The sequence below is a fragment of the Phascolarctos cinereus genome, unplaced genomic scaffold (genome assembly GCF_003287225.1).
Source record: "Phascolarctos cinereus isolate Bilbo 61053 unplaced genomic scaffold, phaCin_HiC Scaffold_4;HRSCAF=312, whole genome shotgun sequence".
NCBI classification, from domain to species: domain Eukaryota; kingdom Metazoa; phylum Chordata; class Mammalia; order Diprotodontia; family Phascolarctidae; genus Phascolarctos; species Phascolarctos cinereus.
In genome coordinates, this window is record NW_027555847.1 from 186,945,600 (window position 1) to 186,963,677 (window position 18,078).

Sequence of the window (18,078 nt, forward strand, 5' to 3'; positions counted from 1 at the left end):
CATCATACTGACCATTCCTCAGCCCTTTCTAAAGCCACACTGGCTTTCAGGTAGATGACCATTTTCCAGGTGAAGGATGAGCCTGTTAAGGAGGGCTCTTTCAAGAATCTTGCCAGCAACGACTAAGAGAAAACCCTACCCTGTGATTGTCACAGGAAAATCTATTTCCTTTACCTTGATAGAGATGGACAATGGAGGTGTTCTTGAACTGGAGCAGTTCACCTCCTCTTGCCATATACCCCAGATTTCAATCAGCTTTTGTATGAGCAATGGACACCCCCCTACCCACACCTTATAAATGTCAGATGGAAAAGAATCAGCAGCAGGTGCTGTGCCATAGGAGAGGATCCTAATCACATGAAAAACCTCTTCTTCAGTTGGAAATTTGTCTAGAGAGGGATTGACTTCAATCTGAGGTATACAGTCCATGGTTTCAGCATTGATTGATGTTTGTCTGTTGGTAAGATTATTTAAGTGTTCAGCCTATCTCTCTAGAACATGTCTTTATCACTAATCAGTGTGGCTCCATCAGTTCTGAGTAGTTGAAATACACAATATGATTTTGGCCCAAAATACCCTTCAGGGTATTATAAAAGTGCTTTGGATTGCTATTATCAGCATAAAACTGAATTTCATCTGCCTTCTTACTGAGCCAAGTATCCTGCATCTCTCTAAGTTTCTCTTGTACTTTACTTTTGATGGAGTTAAATGCTGCATTCTTAGAGATGGATGAACTATCCTGCTGGTAGAAATGATTTCTCATTTTTCATTTAGCAGCTTCTGAATTTCACCATGATTTTTTTCAAACCAGTCTTGATGTTTGTGAGTATTCTGACCCAGATGAGTAAATTCAATGCTGTACACTAAATCTCTGAAAGCTGCCCACTTTTTTTCTGCTCCACTCTTGCCAACCATGTGTTGGCTCAACTTTTCTTCCAAGTCAGCAAAAAACTGTTCACGCTCAAAGAAGTGCTCTAATTTGTTGACGTTAACTCTTCTGGTAGTCATTTTGTCTTTGGGCCACCCCTTGTGTTGAATACAAATATTTAGCTTAGAGAGGATAAGTCTATGATCAGTCCAGCATTCTGCGCTATACATTAGCTTCATCTCTCTCACCTCCTATTTTTCTCTTCTTCTTACAATGACATAGTCTATGAAATGCCACTATATTTTTGTGACATATTCTTGCTCTGTTAAGGCAAATAAACCTCCTTGTATTAATTGTTCAATGACTTGTAAGTGCTTCATTCATTTCAATATCAAACCTGAACTAAGAGAATGATGGTGCAAAGGTATGGTTAGAAATAGTGATATAAGAAAATGAAAAAGACAGACATTGAAAGTTTTATTTTATTCAAATGAACAAAAAGAAGTATAACCAAGCAGGACAATTTCTGAGAGTGATGTGTGAAATTTTTTATACTTTTTTAAAAGTCAGTAATATAAAAAAGAATTTCAGTTTTTGTTTTCTGCTATGAATATGGAAGGGTTATGTTTTGGTTGTTAAGTTAAAATAAAATAAGAACAAGAAGAAAGTAATTCAAGACCAAGGATGTGAAAGGATCACTATCTGCCAGGATTTCTTCTACCACTCCACCAACACAAGCTAGGGTAAATTTTCCCTATTGGCCCAGAAGGCTAAAGCCCAAGCTGAGTTTTCATTTTAGCAGCTTCCTAGGATCCTCTGGCCATAATGACGTAGCTTCCCAGTCATCTAAGGTCATAAAAAGGCCCACCTATGTGTCAGTTGGCCCTTACTGTGGCAAGGTAAAACTTTTATAACTCCATAATTTACTTACTATCCCACTTGCCATAGCAGCCTTACAAAATTTTTTTTATCTCTTTTCAAGCCTCCCGTGACTTCCTTTCCCTCCCCAACTTCTTACCTGAAAACTTTGACTTATATTTCACTGAAAAAATAAGGCTATTTCTCAAGAGCTCCTTTGTTTCCCCTCCTCCTCCTCATCTCATATCATTCATATGCCTTCTGCTACTATCTGCTACTATCTCCTCCTTCACACTCAAATGAAGAGCTAGCCTTTCTCCTCGCTAAGGCAAGCCCTTTTACATGCACAAATGATCTTCTTTCAAGTCACATTCTCCAGCATATTGCCCCTTTTATCATCAGGGAAGGGAATAAACATTTATTAAGCATCTAACATGTCACAAGTACCATGCTAAGAGCTCAACAGATATTATTTCATTTGATCCTCACAACCTTGTGAAGTAAGGATATTATTATCCCCATTTAATAGTTGAGGAAACTGAGGCAGAGGTCAAGTGACTTTCCCAGGGTCACACAGCTACTGTATGTCTGAGTCTGGATTTGAACTTATGTCCTCCTGACTCCAGGTCCAGCACTGTATCTACTGTGCTGCCTAGTTACGTCTCATCCCTACATTCTCATTAATCTTCAATCATTTCCTGTCCTCCCATAGGAACTCTTTCCCTACTGCTTACAAACATACTTATATCTCCTCCATCCTCAAGAAACCTTTACTTGATCCACCCTTTCCCCCTAGCTATTGTCCCATATTTCTCTTCTCTTTGGTGGCTAATCTCCTCGAGAAAGCAATCCACAGTAGGTGCTTCTTTTTCCTTTCCTCTCTCTTCTTAACTCTTTGTAGTATGATTGTAATATCATCATTCAAGCAAACTGCTTGAAAGTTACCAGTGATCTCTAAATCACAAACCACTTCTCAATATTCATCCCTCTTGATTTCTCTATTAGCTTTGAAACTCTAGCTTCTCCTGATATTCTCTTCTTTCTAGGTTTTTGTGACATTACTCTCTTGATTCTACTATCTGTGACTGCTTCTTCTCAGTCTTCTTTGCTGGATTTTTATCCAAGTCTCCCTCTCTAACCTTGGATTTCTCAAAGGGCTCTGTCCTTTCCCCTCTTCTCATCTCCTTCTGTATTATTTCACTTCATCAGCTTCCATGGATTCAATTATCATATCTATGCTGATGATTTTCAGATTTATTTATTCATTTCTAACCTTATAATATTATATCCTCAACTGCTATTTGGACATCTCAAACTGGATGTGAGTGTGGTGAAGGCCCTTATCACCTCATACTTGGACTATTGCAATAGCTTGTTGGTTGGTCTTCCACAAGCTTCTCTGCACTCCAGTCTATTTTCCACTCAACTATTGAACTAATCCTTTTAAAGTGCATTTCTGACCATGTCACTCCTCTGTTCAGCAAATTCCAGTGGCTCCCCATCACCTTCAAAATCAGTATAAAATCCTGTTTAGCATTCAAATATCTTAAAAATATGGCCTGTATCTACTTTTCCTGCCTTATATTTTGCTCTCCTCTACATACTCCACAGTCCAGTGATCCAGTGACAAGTGTCCTTGTTATTCCTAGAATAAGACAATCCATCTCCCAAGTCCATGGATTTCCTCCATTCCTGCAATACTCTCCCTCCTCATCTGTAGGAACTTTTCTTGTCTTCTTTCTAATCTTGGCTAAAAATTGACCTTCTTCAAGAAACCTTTCCTAATCTCCCCTAATACTAATGACTTCCCTCTGTTATCTTCAATTTATCCTGTATGTGCTGTGTTTGTACATAGATGATCTATTCCATCAGACTGAGAATAGGGACTGTCTATTGCCTTTCTTTGTTTCCTCAGCACTTAGCACAATGTTTAGCACACTTAATTTTTGTTGACTGGTTGTTGTTCAGTTGTTTTTCATTTCTGTCAGACACTTCATGACCACACTTAGGGTTTTCTTGTCAACGATACTGGAGTTGTTTGCCATTTCCTTCTGCTCATTTTATAGATTACAAAACTGAGGTGAACAAAGTTAAGTGACTTGCCCAGGGTTACACAACTAGTGAATGAGGCCATATTTGAACTCAGGTCTTCCTGACTCCAGGGCTGGTGCTCTTATCTCCTGTGCTACCTAGCTGCCCTGGCTGACTATGTGGAATTAGGCCCTTTATTTCTTGGTGGATATCTCCAGACTTACATGAATCACCATACACTGCCCTGCTAACCAAATATATTTCCACATGGAGGCAAGGAAGGCTTTGCCTATCCAACCTAAGTGTCACAGTATCCTTGTGGAATGTTCTTTATATGCTACCTAAGTAAATCTTCCTTTCTTTGCTTTTGACTATCTCATTTAATTCAAACAGCAATCCCAAATTAACAAGTTAGGGGGCCTGAGTCAGACTGGTCCCTTACAAAAGTTTATAGGAAATGAACAATAAGAGAGAAAACATAGTTTTGTCATTAATAAGCAAAATAATAATTAGGTCACCAGTTATTTTCAATGATGGCCTAGAAACTGTAAGTTTTGAGCCCTAATTATTAAAATAATGATGAAATAAATTTCTATTTTGAAAAGAGGCAAAGGCCATTGTCGTCAGATGCCACCCTTATATGGTGCAATAAAATATGCACTAGACCAGTAGTCAAGACACTTTGGTTTGAGACCTACACCTTCTACTTACTAGTTGTATAACATGTCAATTCATAACTTCTTTTGTCCTCAGTTTTCTCATCCCTAAAATCAGGAGTCTGTGATCTCTAAGGTCACATATAGCTCCATGACTATAATATATTTTAGACTTGTAAAGTACAATGAAAAATTGGGGAAAGAGATGAATGTACTAAATGAGGAAGCAGACAAATGTTAAGGCTTTCATTATTTTTCTTCAGTACGTATTTCTTTTCCAGGTCCTTCTGTAATCTCATGAGTTATAAATTAATCACTTCTATGGGTATATTTTCCAGAAACTAGTTTACATTTAGATAAAGTGGAAGGACATGTTTTAGGTCATATTTCATCACATAGATGCAAAATTATAAATGACATATCCAAAATAATATAATTTTTTAGCAACTTGCTCTTCCATTATCACACACTCTCCATGCCTTTTCCTTCTGTCCCAAAGGCACAATTCTTCAGTCGCAATAAACTAAACATGGCAATTATGAGAAACAATTGTGCTTCATTTTCTTTAACTAAATGTCTTGACAATCATTCATCATATATTAGGCCTTAACACAACAATTAAATTTAATTTCAGTTGAAAGATTCTGTTCTTTCTTAGAAAAGTCAGCAATTCACTCTATTCAGTGGACATTTTCTGAATGTTTCAATACCACACTTACTCTGAGTGTGGTATTACAGAATCAAAGCAGCCCAAAAGAAATACACTTTTGAATTTTTCAAAAAAGTAAATTGTTATACAATACTGAAAAGAACTTTAAAAATTTTATTTTGCTTCCTATTGTCTCCCCCAAAAGTCCAATATTTTGCTCACATCCTTTTCCCCCAGATTCAACACACAGAGTAACATAAAACTGTGACTATTTGGTGAATGAATAAACAGTGAAATAATGATTCACTTGATCTACCTCCATTATTTGGACATTTTTAATTGGATTTTTCAGTTTTCTAGATTTATGATTTTATTTGGTATGATAGATGTAAGTTTGGGCTATGTGTTGGAAGATTGCAACACACATAGCCATAAGCTCTTTTTTCCTAAAGGGAAAATAAATGTAACCATGAGAACCACCAGGAACTTACTCAAAGATATAACAAGGGCCATTCCATAATAGATAAATAGTCGAAAGATATGAACAGAATTTTCAGAGGAAGAAACCCAAGCATCAACAGATATATGAAAAAGTATTTAAAATCACTCATTATTAGAGAATTGCTAAATAAAACAACTATGAGGTTCTAGTTCACACCCATTAGATTGGCTAAGATGACAATAAAAGACAAGGACAACCATTTGGAGAGGACTCAAAAAAGGCGTAACATACTGTTGGTGGAGCTGTGAACTGGTTCCTCCATTCTGGAAAGCAGTTGGGAATGATTTTTCTAAAGTCAATAAAATGTGTATACCCTTTGACACAAGGATACCATTACTAGACTTAAACCCCAAAGAAATCAAAGGAAGAAAAAAAGAACCAATTATAAAAACATATTTATAGTAGATTTTTTTCTAGTGTTAAAGAAAAGGAAACTAAGGGGATATCCATCAGTTGGAGAATGAGTAAAAAAATGACATACGAATGTGATAGAACATTATTATTGTATTACATTAGAAATGGCACAAGTGACCATTTCAGAGGAACCTGGAAAAACTTTCATGAATTGATGAGTAATAAAGTGAGTAGAACCAGTAGAACATTTTATATAATAGCAACATTATAAAGAAAAATAATTACTAAAGATTTTGAACTCTGATTAATAAAATGACCAATAATAATACCAGAGGACCACTGATGAAATTTACTACATAACATTTGCCATTTCTCTAATCAGTAGTGATTTAGAACATTTTTTCATGTCTATAGATAGCTTTGATTTCTTTGTCTGAAAACTGCCTGTTCATATCCTTTGACCATTTGTCAATTGGGGAATGACTTGTATTTTTATAAATTTGACTCAGTTCTGTATATATTTGAGAAATGAAGCTTTTATCAGAGATATGTGTTGCAAATTTCCACCAGCTTTCTTCATTTCCTTTTAAATTTTGTTGCATTGGTTCTGTGGAAAAACTTTTTAATTTTATGTAATCAAAATTATCTATTTAGCATATTGTAATATTCTATGGTTTTTGGTCCTAAATTCCTCCTTTATCCATTGATCTGACATATAAACTTCTAATTTGCTTATGGCTTTAAATGTAAATCATGTACCCATTTTGACCTTATCTTGGTATATGGTGCTTAAGATATTAGTTTACACCTAGTTCTAGAAAGTAGTTTTCTAGTTTTCCCAGCAGTTTTTGTCAAATAATGAGTTTTTCTCCCAAAAGCTTGCATCTTTGGGTTTATCATATAATAGATTACTATGGTCATTTACTACTGTGTCTTGTGTGCCTAATCTATTTCATTGATCCATCACTCTATTTCCTAACTAATATCAGATTGTTTTGATAATTATCGCTTTATAATACAGTTTGAGATCTGGCACAGCTAGACCATCTTCCTTCATTTTTTTTTCGTCTTTAACTTTTGGTTCTTCCAGATGAATTCTGATATTTTTTTCTAGCTCAATAAAATAATTTTTGATAGTTTTTCTGTATTTCTGTAAAAAGTATTTGGTAGTTGTGTTCATATTGCTCCTGGGTTTGTCGTGGCAGGTAGACTTCCAAGTATTTTATATGGATTGTAGTTATTTTAAATGGAATTTCTCTTTCTATATCTTGCTGCTGGATTTTGTTTCTAATATGTAGAAATGCTGTTGATATGTTGCTTATTTTGTATCCTGCCACTTTGCTAAAGTTGTTAATTATTTCAAGTACTTTTTTAGTTGATTCTCTAGGAGTCTCTAAAATCATATCATCTACAAATAGTGATTGTTTTGTTTCCTCATTGCTCATTCAAACTTCTTCAATTTTTTTCTTCTCTTATTGCTGTGGATGGCATTTCTAGTACTAAATTGAATAAAAGAAGTGATAATGGGCATCCTTGCTTCAGGCATGATTGTACTGGGAAGACATTTAGCTTATCCCCATTGCAGATAATGCTTCCTGATAGTTTTAGATAACCATTACTTATAATTATAAGGAATGTTCCCTTTCTTCCTATGCTCTCTGGTATTTTTAATAAGAATGGGTGTTGTATTTTGTCAAAGGCTTTTTCTTCATTGATTGAGATAATTTTATGGTTTCTGCTGGCTTTGTTATTGATATGGTCAATTAAGCTGGTAGTTTTCCTAATATTGAACCAGTCCTGTATCCCTAGTATGAATCCCACCTGGTCATAGTGTATTATCCTTTTGATATATTGCTGCAATCTCCTTGCTAGTATTTTATTTAAAATTTTTGCATGAATATTCATTAGAGAAATTGGTTTACAATTTTGTTTTTCTGTTTTGGCTCTTTCTGTTTAGGTATCAGCACCATATTTGTTTCATAAAAGAAATTTGGTAGGACTTCACCTATTTTTACAAATAGTTTATGTAGTATTAAGACTAATTGTTCTTTAAATGACAGAATTTGTTTGTGAATCCATCTGGTGCTGGGGATTTTTTCTGAGGGAGTTGATTGATGGTTTGTTCAATTTCTTTTTTGGGGTTAAGCATTTTATTTCTTCTTCTTTTAATCTGGGTAATTTATATTTTTTATAGATATTCATCCATTTCATTTTGATTGTCGAATTTATTGGCAAATTATTGGGCAAAATAGCTCCTAATAATTGTTTTAATTTCCCCTTCACTCGTTTTGAACTTGCTTCTTTCCTTTTTGATACTAGTAATTTGGTTTTCTTCTTTACTTTTTAAAATCAAACTTAATTTCTTATCTATTTTATTGTTTTCTTTTCCATAAACCAGCTTCTAGGCGTTTCTTTTTTTTTAATTCAATGGCTTTCTTACTTTCAATTTTATTGATCTCTCCTTTGATTTTGAGGATATCCAGTTTGCTGTTTAACTGGGGATTTTTAATTTATCCTTTTTCTAGTTTTGTTAAAAATTGCTTTCCACAATCACTGAGCTCTTTCTCTATTTTATTGATGTAAGCAACTAGAGATATAAATTTCCACTAAGTATCACTTTGGCATCATCCCATAAGCTTTGGTGTGTTGTCTTATTATTGTCATTTTCTTGAATAAAATTAAATTGTTTCTATGATCTGTTCTTTGATCCACTTGTATTTTTTTTGGATTAGATTATTTAGTTTCCAATTAATTTTTAGTCTATCTTTCCATTGCCCATTGTTAAATGTAATTTTTATTTCCTCATGATTGGAAAAGGATGCATTTACTATTCCTGCTTCTCTGTATTTGGTTGTCAGGTTTTTATGTCCTAACACATGGTCAGTCTTTTTGTAGGTGCCATGTACTGTAGAGAAAAAAGTATATTTTTCTATTCTCATTCACCTTTCTACAGAAATGCATCATGTTAACTTTTCCAGAATTTTATTCACCTCAATTTCTTTTTTGTTTTTTTCGGTTTTTTGTTTTTTGTTTTTTGTTTTTTTGGTTAGATTTGTCTAGTTCTGAGAGGAGAAAGTTGAGGTCCTCCACTAGTATAGTTTTATTGTCTATTTCCTTCTGTAACTCATTCAACTTCTTCAAAAATTTAGATGTTACATCATTTTGGTGCATGTATATTTAATATAGATATGACTTCATTGTCTGTGGTACCTTTCAGCACAATATAATTTCCTTCCTTATGTTTTTTAATTAAATCTATTTTCACTTTTGTTTTACCTGAGATCATGATTTCTACCCCTGCTTCAGCTGAAGCATAATAGATTCTGCTCCAGCCTGTATCTTTACTCTGTGTGTCTCTCTGTTTCAAATGTGTTTCTTATAAACACCATATTATAGGATTCTGGTATTTATTCCGCTATCCACTTCCATTTTATGGATGAGTTCACCCCATTCACAGTTATAGTTATGATAACTACCTGTGTTTCTCTCCATGCTATTTTCCCCTTGTTTATTCCCCTCTCTCTTACCACAATCCTTTCCCTCCTTACAAGTATTTTACTGATCATGGGTTCTCCTAATCTACCCTCCCTTTTATCAGTCATCTCCCCTCCCTGCTTCTATTATTTCTGTCCCTTTTTATTTCCTTATAGGAGAAGGTAGATTTCTGTATCTGTACTTGAGTGTTTAAATTATTCCCTCTTTGAGTCAATTCTGATAAGAGAAAGATTTAAGCTTTGTCTACTACCTCACCCCCATCTTCCCCTCTGCTGTAATAGTTCTTTCATGCCTCTTTTATATGGAATAATTTACTTCATTGTAGTTCTCCCCTCCTTCTTTCAGTACAATCTTCTTTCTCCCCCCTTTATTTTGTTTTTGAAGTATCATCCCATCAAATTCACCTTATAATATGCTTTCTAATTACTCTTCTAGTAATAGAGTTCTTAAGAGTTACAAATATTATCTTGATATAGACAATATTAAAAGTTCAACCTTGTTGAATCTCTTATATTTCTCTTTCTTGCTTATTTTCTACCTTTTTATGTTTCCCTTGAGTCTTGTTTTTGAAGATCAATTTTTTTTATTTAGCTGTCTTTTAATTAGGAGTGCTTGAAATTCTTCCATTTTGTTAAATGTCCATTTCCCCCCTGAAAGATTATATTAAGTTTTATTGAATAGGTGATTCTTGGTTGTAATCCTAACTCCTTTGCCTTTCAGAATATCATATTCTAAGCCCTCTGGCTCTTTAATATGTAAACTGCCAAATCCTGTGTAATCCTGATTGTAGCTCCATGAAATTTGAATTGTTTCTTTTTGGCTGCTTGCAGTACTTTCCCCTTGATCTCTGAGCTCTGAAACTTGGCTATGATGTTGCTTAGAGCTGTCATTTTGGGATCTCTTTCAAGTGGTGTTCAGTGAATTCTTTCAATTTCCAATTTACTTTTTTATTTTAGTATATCAACAGTTTTCCTTGATAATTTCTTGAATGATGTTGTCTGGGCTCTTTTTTTTTTTATCATGACTTTCTGGTAGTCCAATAATTCTTAAATTATCTCTCCTGAATTTATTTTCTAGGTCAGTTGTTTTACTAGTGAGAAATTTCACAATTTTTCTTTTTTATAAATTTTGCTTTATTATATTTTGATGTCTCATGCAGTCATTAGTTTCCACTTGCTCAATTCTAGGAATTATTTTCTTCAGTGAGCTTTTTTACTTTCTTTTCCATTTTGCCAATTCTATTTTTTAGGGAGTTATTTCTGTATATATTTTTCCATACTACTGCCTCTTTTTTCATGATTCCCTTGTATTACTGTCATTTCTTTTCCCATTTCCCCCCCATTTCTGTAATTTACTTTTTAAAATACCCTTTAAGCTCTTCCAGGAGTTCTTTTTGGGCCTGAGACCAAATTAATTTTTCTTTGAGCCTGCATATGTAACCATTTTGACAGTTGTCCTCTTCTAAGTTTGTGCCCTGATCCTACCTGTCGCCATAGTAACTTTCTATAGTCAAGTTCTTTTTTTTGTTGTTGTTGTTGTTGTTGTTTGTTTTGCTCATTTTTTTTTCTGCCCATTTTGTGACTTGGTGTTTTTATGTGAGAATTGGGCTTGGTCCCGCACTGTCCCAGCCTTTTTGTGTTGGGGCTTAGGGTCTTGTTGCTGACTTTCACTGGTTTCAGGGACTAGCTGCTTACTTGCACTGGGAGATAGATTTCTCTTCTGGTCTGCCTCAGGGGTGGGGCCTTGCTGTTGAGTTGCTATAGAAACATCTTTGGTGAAGATGGCAAAGTAGGTCAGAAATTTCCAGGGTCTCCAGATTTCCTCCACAAACAAATAGGAAATCGTCATGAAATGAACAGAGAGCAACAAAAATAAAAAGGTAAAGCACTTGTACTCTTAAGACATCTTGAGAGAACCTCAGAAAAGACTCTAGGAGCTGAGGTTTAGTCTTAGTGAAGTGTAAACACCTCTAGGCTGACTTTACTGAATCAACAAACAGGCCCTGAGGGAAGCAGAGTAGGCCTCAAGAAATCACCTCAGGAACTTTTACCTCATAGCCTCAGGAATTTTTACCTCACAAACTTTCATCTAAAGAACAGCAGATGTCTGAGTGAGGGAACATTGAAGGACCTCCTGCTGTTTCCAGAAGCCAGGCATACTGGTGCTGACCAGATGTGATCCCCAGCTGTGACTGTGGGCAAGGAGGAGCAAGCACACACTCTGTGAATGCAGTACCAAGTGAGCAAGAAGATTTTGGGGACAGTGTCATTGGGATTTAGGGGAAGAAGACAGGAGTCCCTAAGGTTGAGTTCCTGGATAGAATTCAGAAAGCAACAGAAGGATTTGAGGCCTAGGGCACCATCACCACAACTCAAGATTAAAACTGGATAATAATAATAATATTTGGCTAACTAAAAATAAAATAAGACAAATTAAAAATAAAAATGAGTGAGCAAAGGAAAAAGAGCCCGACCATTGATAGCAACTTTGGTGCAAAAGAAGATCTGGGTTCATATTCAGAGGAAAATAGTGAGATAAAACAAATAAAACCCACTTCTGCCCTAAAGAGTAATGCCAAATGGTCACAAGCCCAAAAAGAAATCTTGGAAGAGCTTAAAACAGAATTAAAAAATTGAAAAAGAGAGAATGAGGAGAATCATTTTAAAAAATAAGAATGAAGAAAAAATAGGGAAAAAAAGCAATCTAGGAAAATCATGAAAAACAAGTTAACCAATTAGAAAGGAAGATAAAAAATCCTAAGGAAGAAAATAATTCCTTGAAAACTATAATTAAGCAAGTGGAATTGAATGACATTTTAAGACATCAAGGTATAATAAAACCAGAAAAAACAGGAGAATCTGAAATATCTCATTAGAAAAACAACTGATCTGGAGAACAGATTGAGGAAAGACAATATAAGGAATTGTTGATCTACTTGAAAGTTATGATCACAGAACGAATGTGGATATAATATCACAAGAAATTATTAAAGAAAATTGTCCTGAAGTTCTAGAACAAGAAGGTAAACTAGAAATGGAAAGAACCCACCAATCACCACCTCAGAGATCCTAGGAAGAAAACCTATGGGAATGTCATAGCAAAGTTTCAAAATTCTTGGATCAAAGAGAAAATATTGCAAGTGATAAGAAAAAAAAATATTTAAATTCTGTGGGGAAGCAATCAGGATTTCACAAGACCGGTCTTGGAACATTATATTTTAAAGAGCAAAGGATTTGAGTTTGGATCCAAGAATAACTTATTCAGAAAAGTTGAGTATAATACTGAATGAAAAAATAGACATTTCATGAACTGAAAGAATTTCAGGTATTTGTAACAAAAAGACCAGAACTCAATGTAAAATTCAAATAAAAGATCCAAGAGAAATATAAGGAAATCATTAAAGCCTAATTATAAGGCATTGATAAAGGTTAAACTACATGCTTATGATATATGAAAATTTTATCACTATGCTTAAAACTGTTACCATTACTAAGGTATTTGAAAGAAAGGTTGTGGCTGAGCTGTGTACGATGCGGTGACTCTAAAAAATAAAATTGGGTAGGAAAAGGTTAAAAGGAGAAATTATCTCACCAAAACAGGGTGTGAAAAGAGAGGAAATAGGTGGGGTGGAGGGCTAGTGATGTTGGAACTTTACTCTCATCTGGGTTGAAAAGGAAACAAAATGTATATCTGAAGAAGTTTAGAAGTCTTCTGAAGTTCTAGAGAGGTGAGAAAACTGGGGTGGGAGAGGGACCTTTAAAAGGGTATATAGAATAAGATTAAGAGGGTCAGGGGAGAAGATAAGGGAGGGGCTTATAGAGGGGTGGATAAAATAAGGAATAAGAGAGTAAGGGGAAAAGATAAGGTAAATGTAATAAGTTAAAAGAGAACCTGAGAAGGAAAATAGTGAATAAAAAAAATGTTGGAAGGAAATTCACAAATAACAATTATAACTTTGGAAGTGAATGGGATAGATGGCACAGTGGATGGAGCACCAGCCATGCAGTCAAGAGGACCTGAGTTCAAATCTGGCCTCAGACCAAACACTTGATACCTACTAGCTGTGTGACCTTGGCCAAGTCACTTAACTCCAAATGACTAAAGATTTAAGAATTAAAAAAGGAGGGCAGCTAGGTGGTGCAGTGGATAGAGCACCGGCCCTGAAGTCAGGAGGACCTGAGTTCAAATCTGGCCTCAGATCAAACACTTGACAATTACTAGCTGTGTGAGCTGGGCAAATCACTTAACCCCAATTGCCTAAAAGCAAAAAAAATAAATAAATAAAAAAGGAAAGTGAATGGGATGAACTCACCAATAAAACTGAAATGGTTACCAGAATGAATTTAAAAAATCAGAATCCAGCAATATGTTGTTTACAAGAAACATATTTAAGAATTAGAGATACAAAGGGCACTAGCCCTGGAGTCAGGATACCTGAATTCAAATCTGGCCTCAGACACCTGATACTTAATAGCTGTGTGACCCTGGGCAAGTCACTTAATTCTAATTGTCTTGCAGAGAGAGAGAGAGAGAGAGAGAGAGAGAGAGAGAGAGAGAGAGAGAGAGAGAGAGATACACAATTAAAATAGAGGTTTAGAGTAGAATTTAGTATGCATCCGCTGATGCAAAAAAATGCCAGGGATAGCAATTATGATCTGAGACAAAGTTATAACTAAAATAGATTTAATTAAATGAGATAAACAGGGTAAATACATTTTGATAAAATGTACCATAGACAATGAAGCAATATCAATACTAAACCCATATGTACCAAATACTATAGCATCTAATTTTTTAAAGGAAAAGTTAAATAAATTACAAGTGGAGACAGATAGTAGTACTGAAATAGTAGGGGACTTTAGTCTTCCCCTCTCAGAAGTAGATAAATCTAACACAAAAATAAATAAAAAAGAAGTTAAGGAAGTGAATAGAATTTGAGATAAACTTGATATAGTAGATATCTGGAGAGAAGTGAATGGAAATAGAAAGGAATTGACTTTTTTGTCAGTGGTTCACGGTATCTTTACAAAGACTGACCACATATTAGCACATAAAAGTATTATAGTTAAAAGCAGAAAAATTAAAAGTGTCCTTTTCAGATCATAATGTAATAAAAATTATATCTAACAAGGGACTAAGGAAACATAGATTAAAAACTAATTAGAGATTAAACAACCTAATCTTAAAGAATGATTGGGTTAAAGAACAAATCATAAAAATGATCAAGGATTTAATTAAAGAGAATAACAATAATGAGAAAACATATCAAAACCTATGGGATATAGGAAAAGCAGTGATTAGAGGCAAATTTGTATCTAAATGCTTAAATCAACAAAATAAAGAGCAGACTAATGAATTGGGTATGCAATTAAAAAACTAGAAAAAGGACAAATTAAAAATCCCCAATTAAACACTAAATTAGAAATCCTAAAAATTTAAGATGAGATTACTAAAACTGAGATAAAAAATCATTGAAATGATAAATAAAACTAGGAATTGATTTTTATTAGAAAAACAAATACAATAGATAAATAATTGGTTAATTTGATTTTTAATTAAAGAAAACCAAATCACTAATATCAAAAATAAAAACAGTGAATATACTACTATTAAAGATAAAATTAAAAGTTATAAGGAGTTATTTTGCTTACTTATGTGCCAATAAAATTAACAATTTAAGTGAAATAGGATAATATTTACAAAAATATAAATTGTCTAGATTAGCAGAACAGAAAATAGAATATCTAAATAGATCTATTTTAGAAAAAGAAATAGAACAGGATATAAACGAGCTTCCTAAAAGTACCAGGACCAGATGGATTTGCAAGTGAATTCTATCAAACACTTAAAGACCAATTAATTCCAATGTTAAATAAATTATTTGGAATAATAGGTAAGGAAGGGATCCTACCAAATTCCTGTTATGAAACAAATATGCTATTGATACCTAAACCAAGAAGAGAAAAAACAGAAAAAGAAAATTATAGACCAATTCACTGATGAATATGGATGTAAAAATCCCAAATGAAATACTACCTAAAAGATTACAACAATATATCACAAAGATTATACATTATGATTAAGTGTCATTTATACCAAAAATGCAAGAATGGTTTAATATAAGGAAAACTATTAACATTTTGATTACATTAATAATAAAAGCTAAAAAAATTATATGATGTAAATAGATATAGAAAAAGTTTTTTAAAAGTTCAACACTCATTTTTATTAAAAAAAAAACACTTGAAAGTATTGGCGTAAATGGATTTTTCCTTAAGTTGATAAAAAAAATTTATCTAAAACCATGAGCGTTATTTGTAATTTTATAAACTAAAACCTTCCTAGTAAGATCAGATGTGAAACAAGGATGTCCACTGTCACCAATATTATTCAATATGGTATTGGAAATCCTAGCAATAGCAATAACAGAAGAAAAATAAATTGAAGGAATGGGAATGAGATAACAAAACTATCTCTTTTTGCAGCTGATATGATGATATACTTGGAAAATTCCTAAGACTCAACTAAAAAATTAGTTGAAACAATAATGTTAGCCAAATAGCAGGATGTAGAGTAAATCCATACAAATCATCAGAATTCCTTTATGTCACAAATAAAACTTTGCAAGAAGAGATAGTAAAAACAAACAAACAAAAAATTAAAATAACTCTAGACAGTATAAAATGCCTGGGAGTACACCTGACAAAACAAACCCAGGAACTATATAAATGAAATTATAAAAAAAGACTTTTTACACAAATAAAATCAGATTTAAGTAATTGGAGTGATATTAATTTTTCATGGATAGTATAGAATTATGATTTTCATGATAGTCAAGTTGATATGTGTAATGAATATGTTTTTAGAATTGTCTTTTCTAGCTAGAGTCAGATTGACAATGTAGCTTGAAATGTTCAATCAAAACTTTTACAATGCTCACAATCACTGCCATCCTTGTGTCTGCGCACCAAAGACTGTAGAATCTGCTCAACAGCTCTTGTCCTGTGACCAACCAAGTAATGACCCCCAAAGACTTGAACAATATCGTTCCCACAGAATTTCAGGATGCCTGTAGCTTAGTGACTGCGAGATTTATGGGCTGGTTGTGGGAATGATTGCTTGTAATCCACCTTCCCCCCTCCCTGCCCATCAGTTGGGGAATGGTTGAACAAGTTGTGGTATATGATTGTGACAAAATACTGCTGCGCTATAGAACTTATTGATTTTAGAAAAATATGGAAAGACTTGCAAGAAATAATGAAGAGCAAAATGAGCAGAACTAAGAGAATATTGTTTACAGTAATAACATTTTTTTAAGAATGACTTTAAGCAAATAGTTTATTTTGGGTATAAATACCCAAATTAACTATGAAGAACATATGAAAAAAGATGTTATTTGCATTTAGAGAGTGAACTGATAAATAGAAGTATGTATAGAATAATTTTACATAAATATATACCTATTTGTGTCTAATAATAGCAGAGTGTGGGGGGAGGGAAGAAAAAAAGGAAAAAATTATATGATATTTTTGTTGTACATTTGAAAGGAATAGCAAGTAGTACATGATAGATTTAATTTCATTTGCAATCATCTTTTTATTGTCATTGAAATGCTTGTTTTATTCCAAAATTAAAAAAAAAATCTGTTGGCTGGCCCTGGGGGTGGGATCTTGCTGGGGCTGCCCCTGGGGTGGGGTCCTGTTGCTGGGTTGTTATGGAAACTGGGCCTCTCTGCTGGAGGGTGCCAGGGGTGCGGTCTAGCTTCTGGCAGGCCCCAGGTGCAGGTTCTGTTGGTTACCCCCAGGGTGGGGCTTCAATACTGGCCAGCAATGTGGTCAGCCCTTGGTGTTGGTTTGTGATGGGGGTGGTGCCAGGGCTGAGGCTGTTCTGCACAGTGATGGCTTGTCTAGGGGGCTGCTGGATTGCAAGAGGCCTCAATGGTAGATTACCAGAGTCTTGGAACCTTGCTGCAGGCCCTCTGTTGTGAAGCTGGCTGCTTCTGCTCTTGGATCTTGCTCCCTTCCCATCCCAGTGAGATAGACCTTTCCTGCCATGCTTATCAGCTGCTTCCCTGCCCCTTGATCAGTTCTGAGGTGGTTTTCAAGTTGTTTGGAGGGAATTTTGGAAGGCTTCACAGGGTTCCTTCCTCACTCTGCCATTTTGGCAATGGAAGTAGTCTAAAGCAGTGCTTCTTAAACTGTAGTTCATGACCCAATGTGAGTTTGTATGTGGGGGTTGCAAAAAATTTGGCAATAGTAAAAGGTTTCTGAACATGCAATGATCAAAAATTAGTTGGAAATCAAATGAGTAATGAATCTGAGGTGTTTCCAGCAGCGCTTGCTCGTCTTGCATCATGTGACTTCACTGCGGTCTTGATTCTAAACACAAAGCATGCACACTTTCCACTGTGCATGCTACCATGCCATGCAACACCAATGAATGTCAGAAACACCTTGGCTCAGATTTGAGACTATTGTATTGCAATGATTTTACCATACATACAAAGTTTTCTGCTCTTACAGAAATATAATAGTTTAATTACAGAAAACAGAGACCCTTAATATTTTCCTACCATCATTCCTTAGCATGTAAGTATCGAATTAATGAATCTTTGGATTGTATTGTGTTAGCATGTTTAATTTTTAAAATAGCTGTTATTTCCTTC

At 34.4% G+C, this 18,078-nt stretch overlaps 1 pseudogene; it reads right to left on the bottom strand.

Annotated features, from left to right (window-relative positions):
- LOC110201184 (AN1-type zinc finger protein 1 pseudogene) overlaps window positions 1-17,467 on the bottom strand; it is a 39,790-nt pseudogene extending 22,323 nt beyond the window's left edge.
- Window positions 17,468-18,078: the final 611 nt, after the last annotated feature.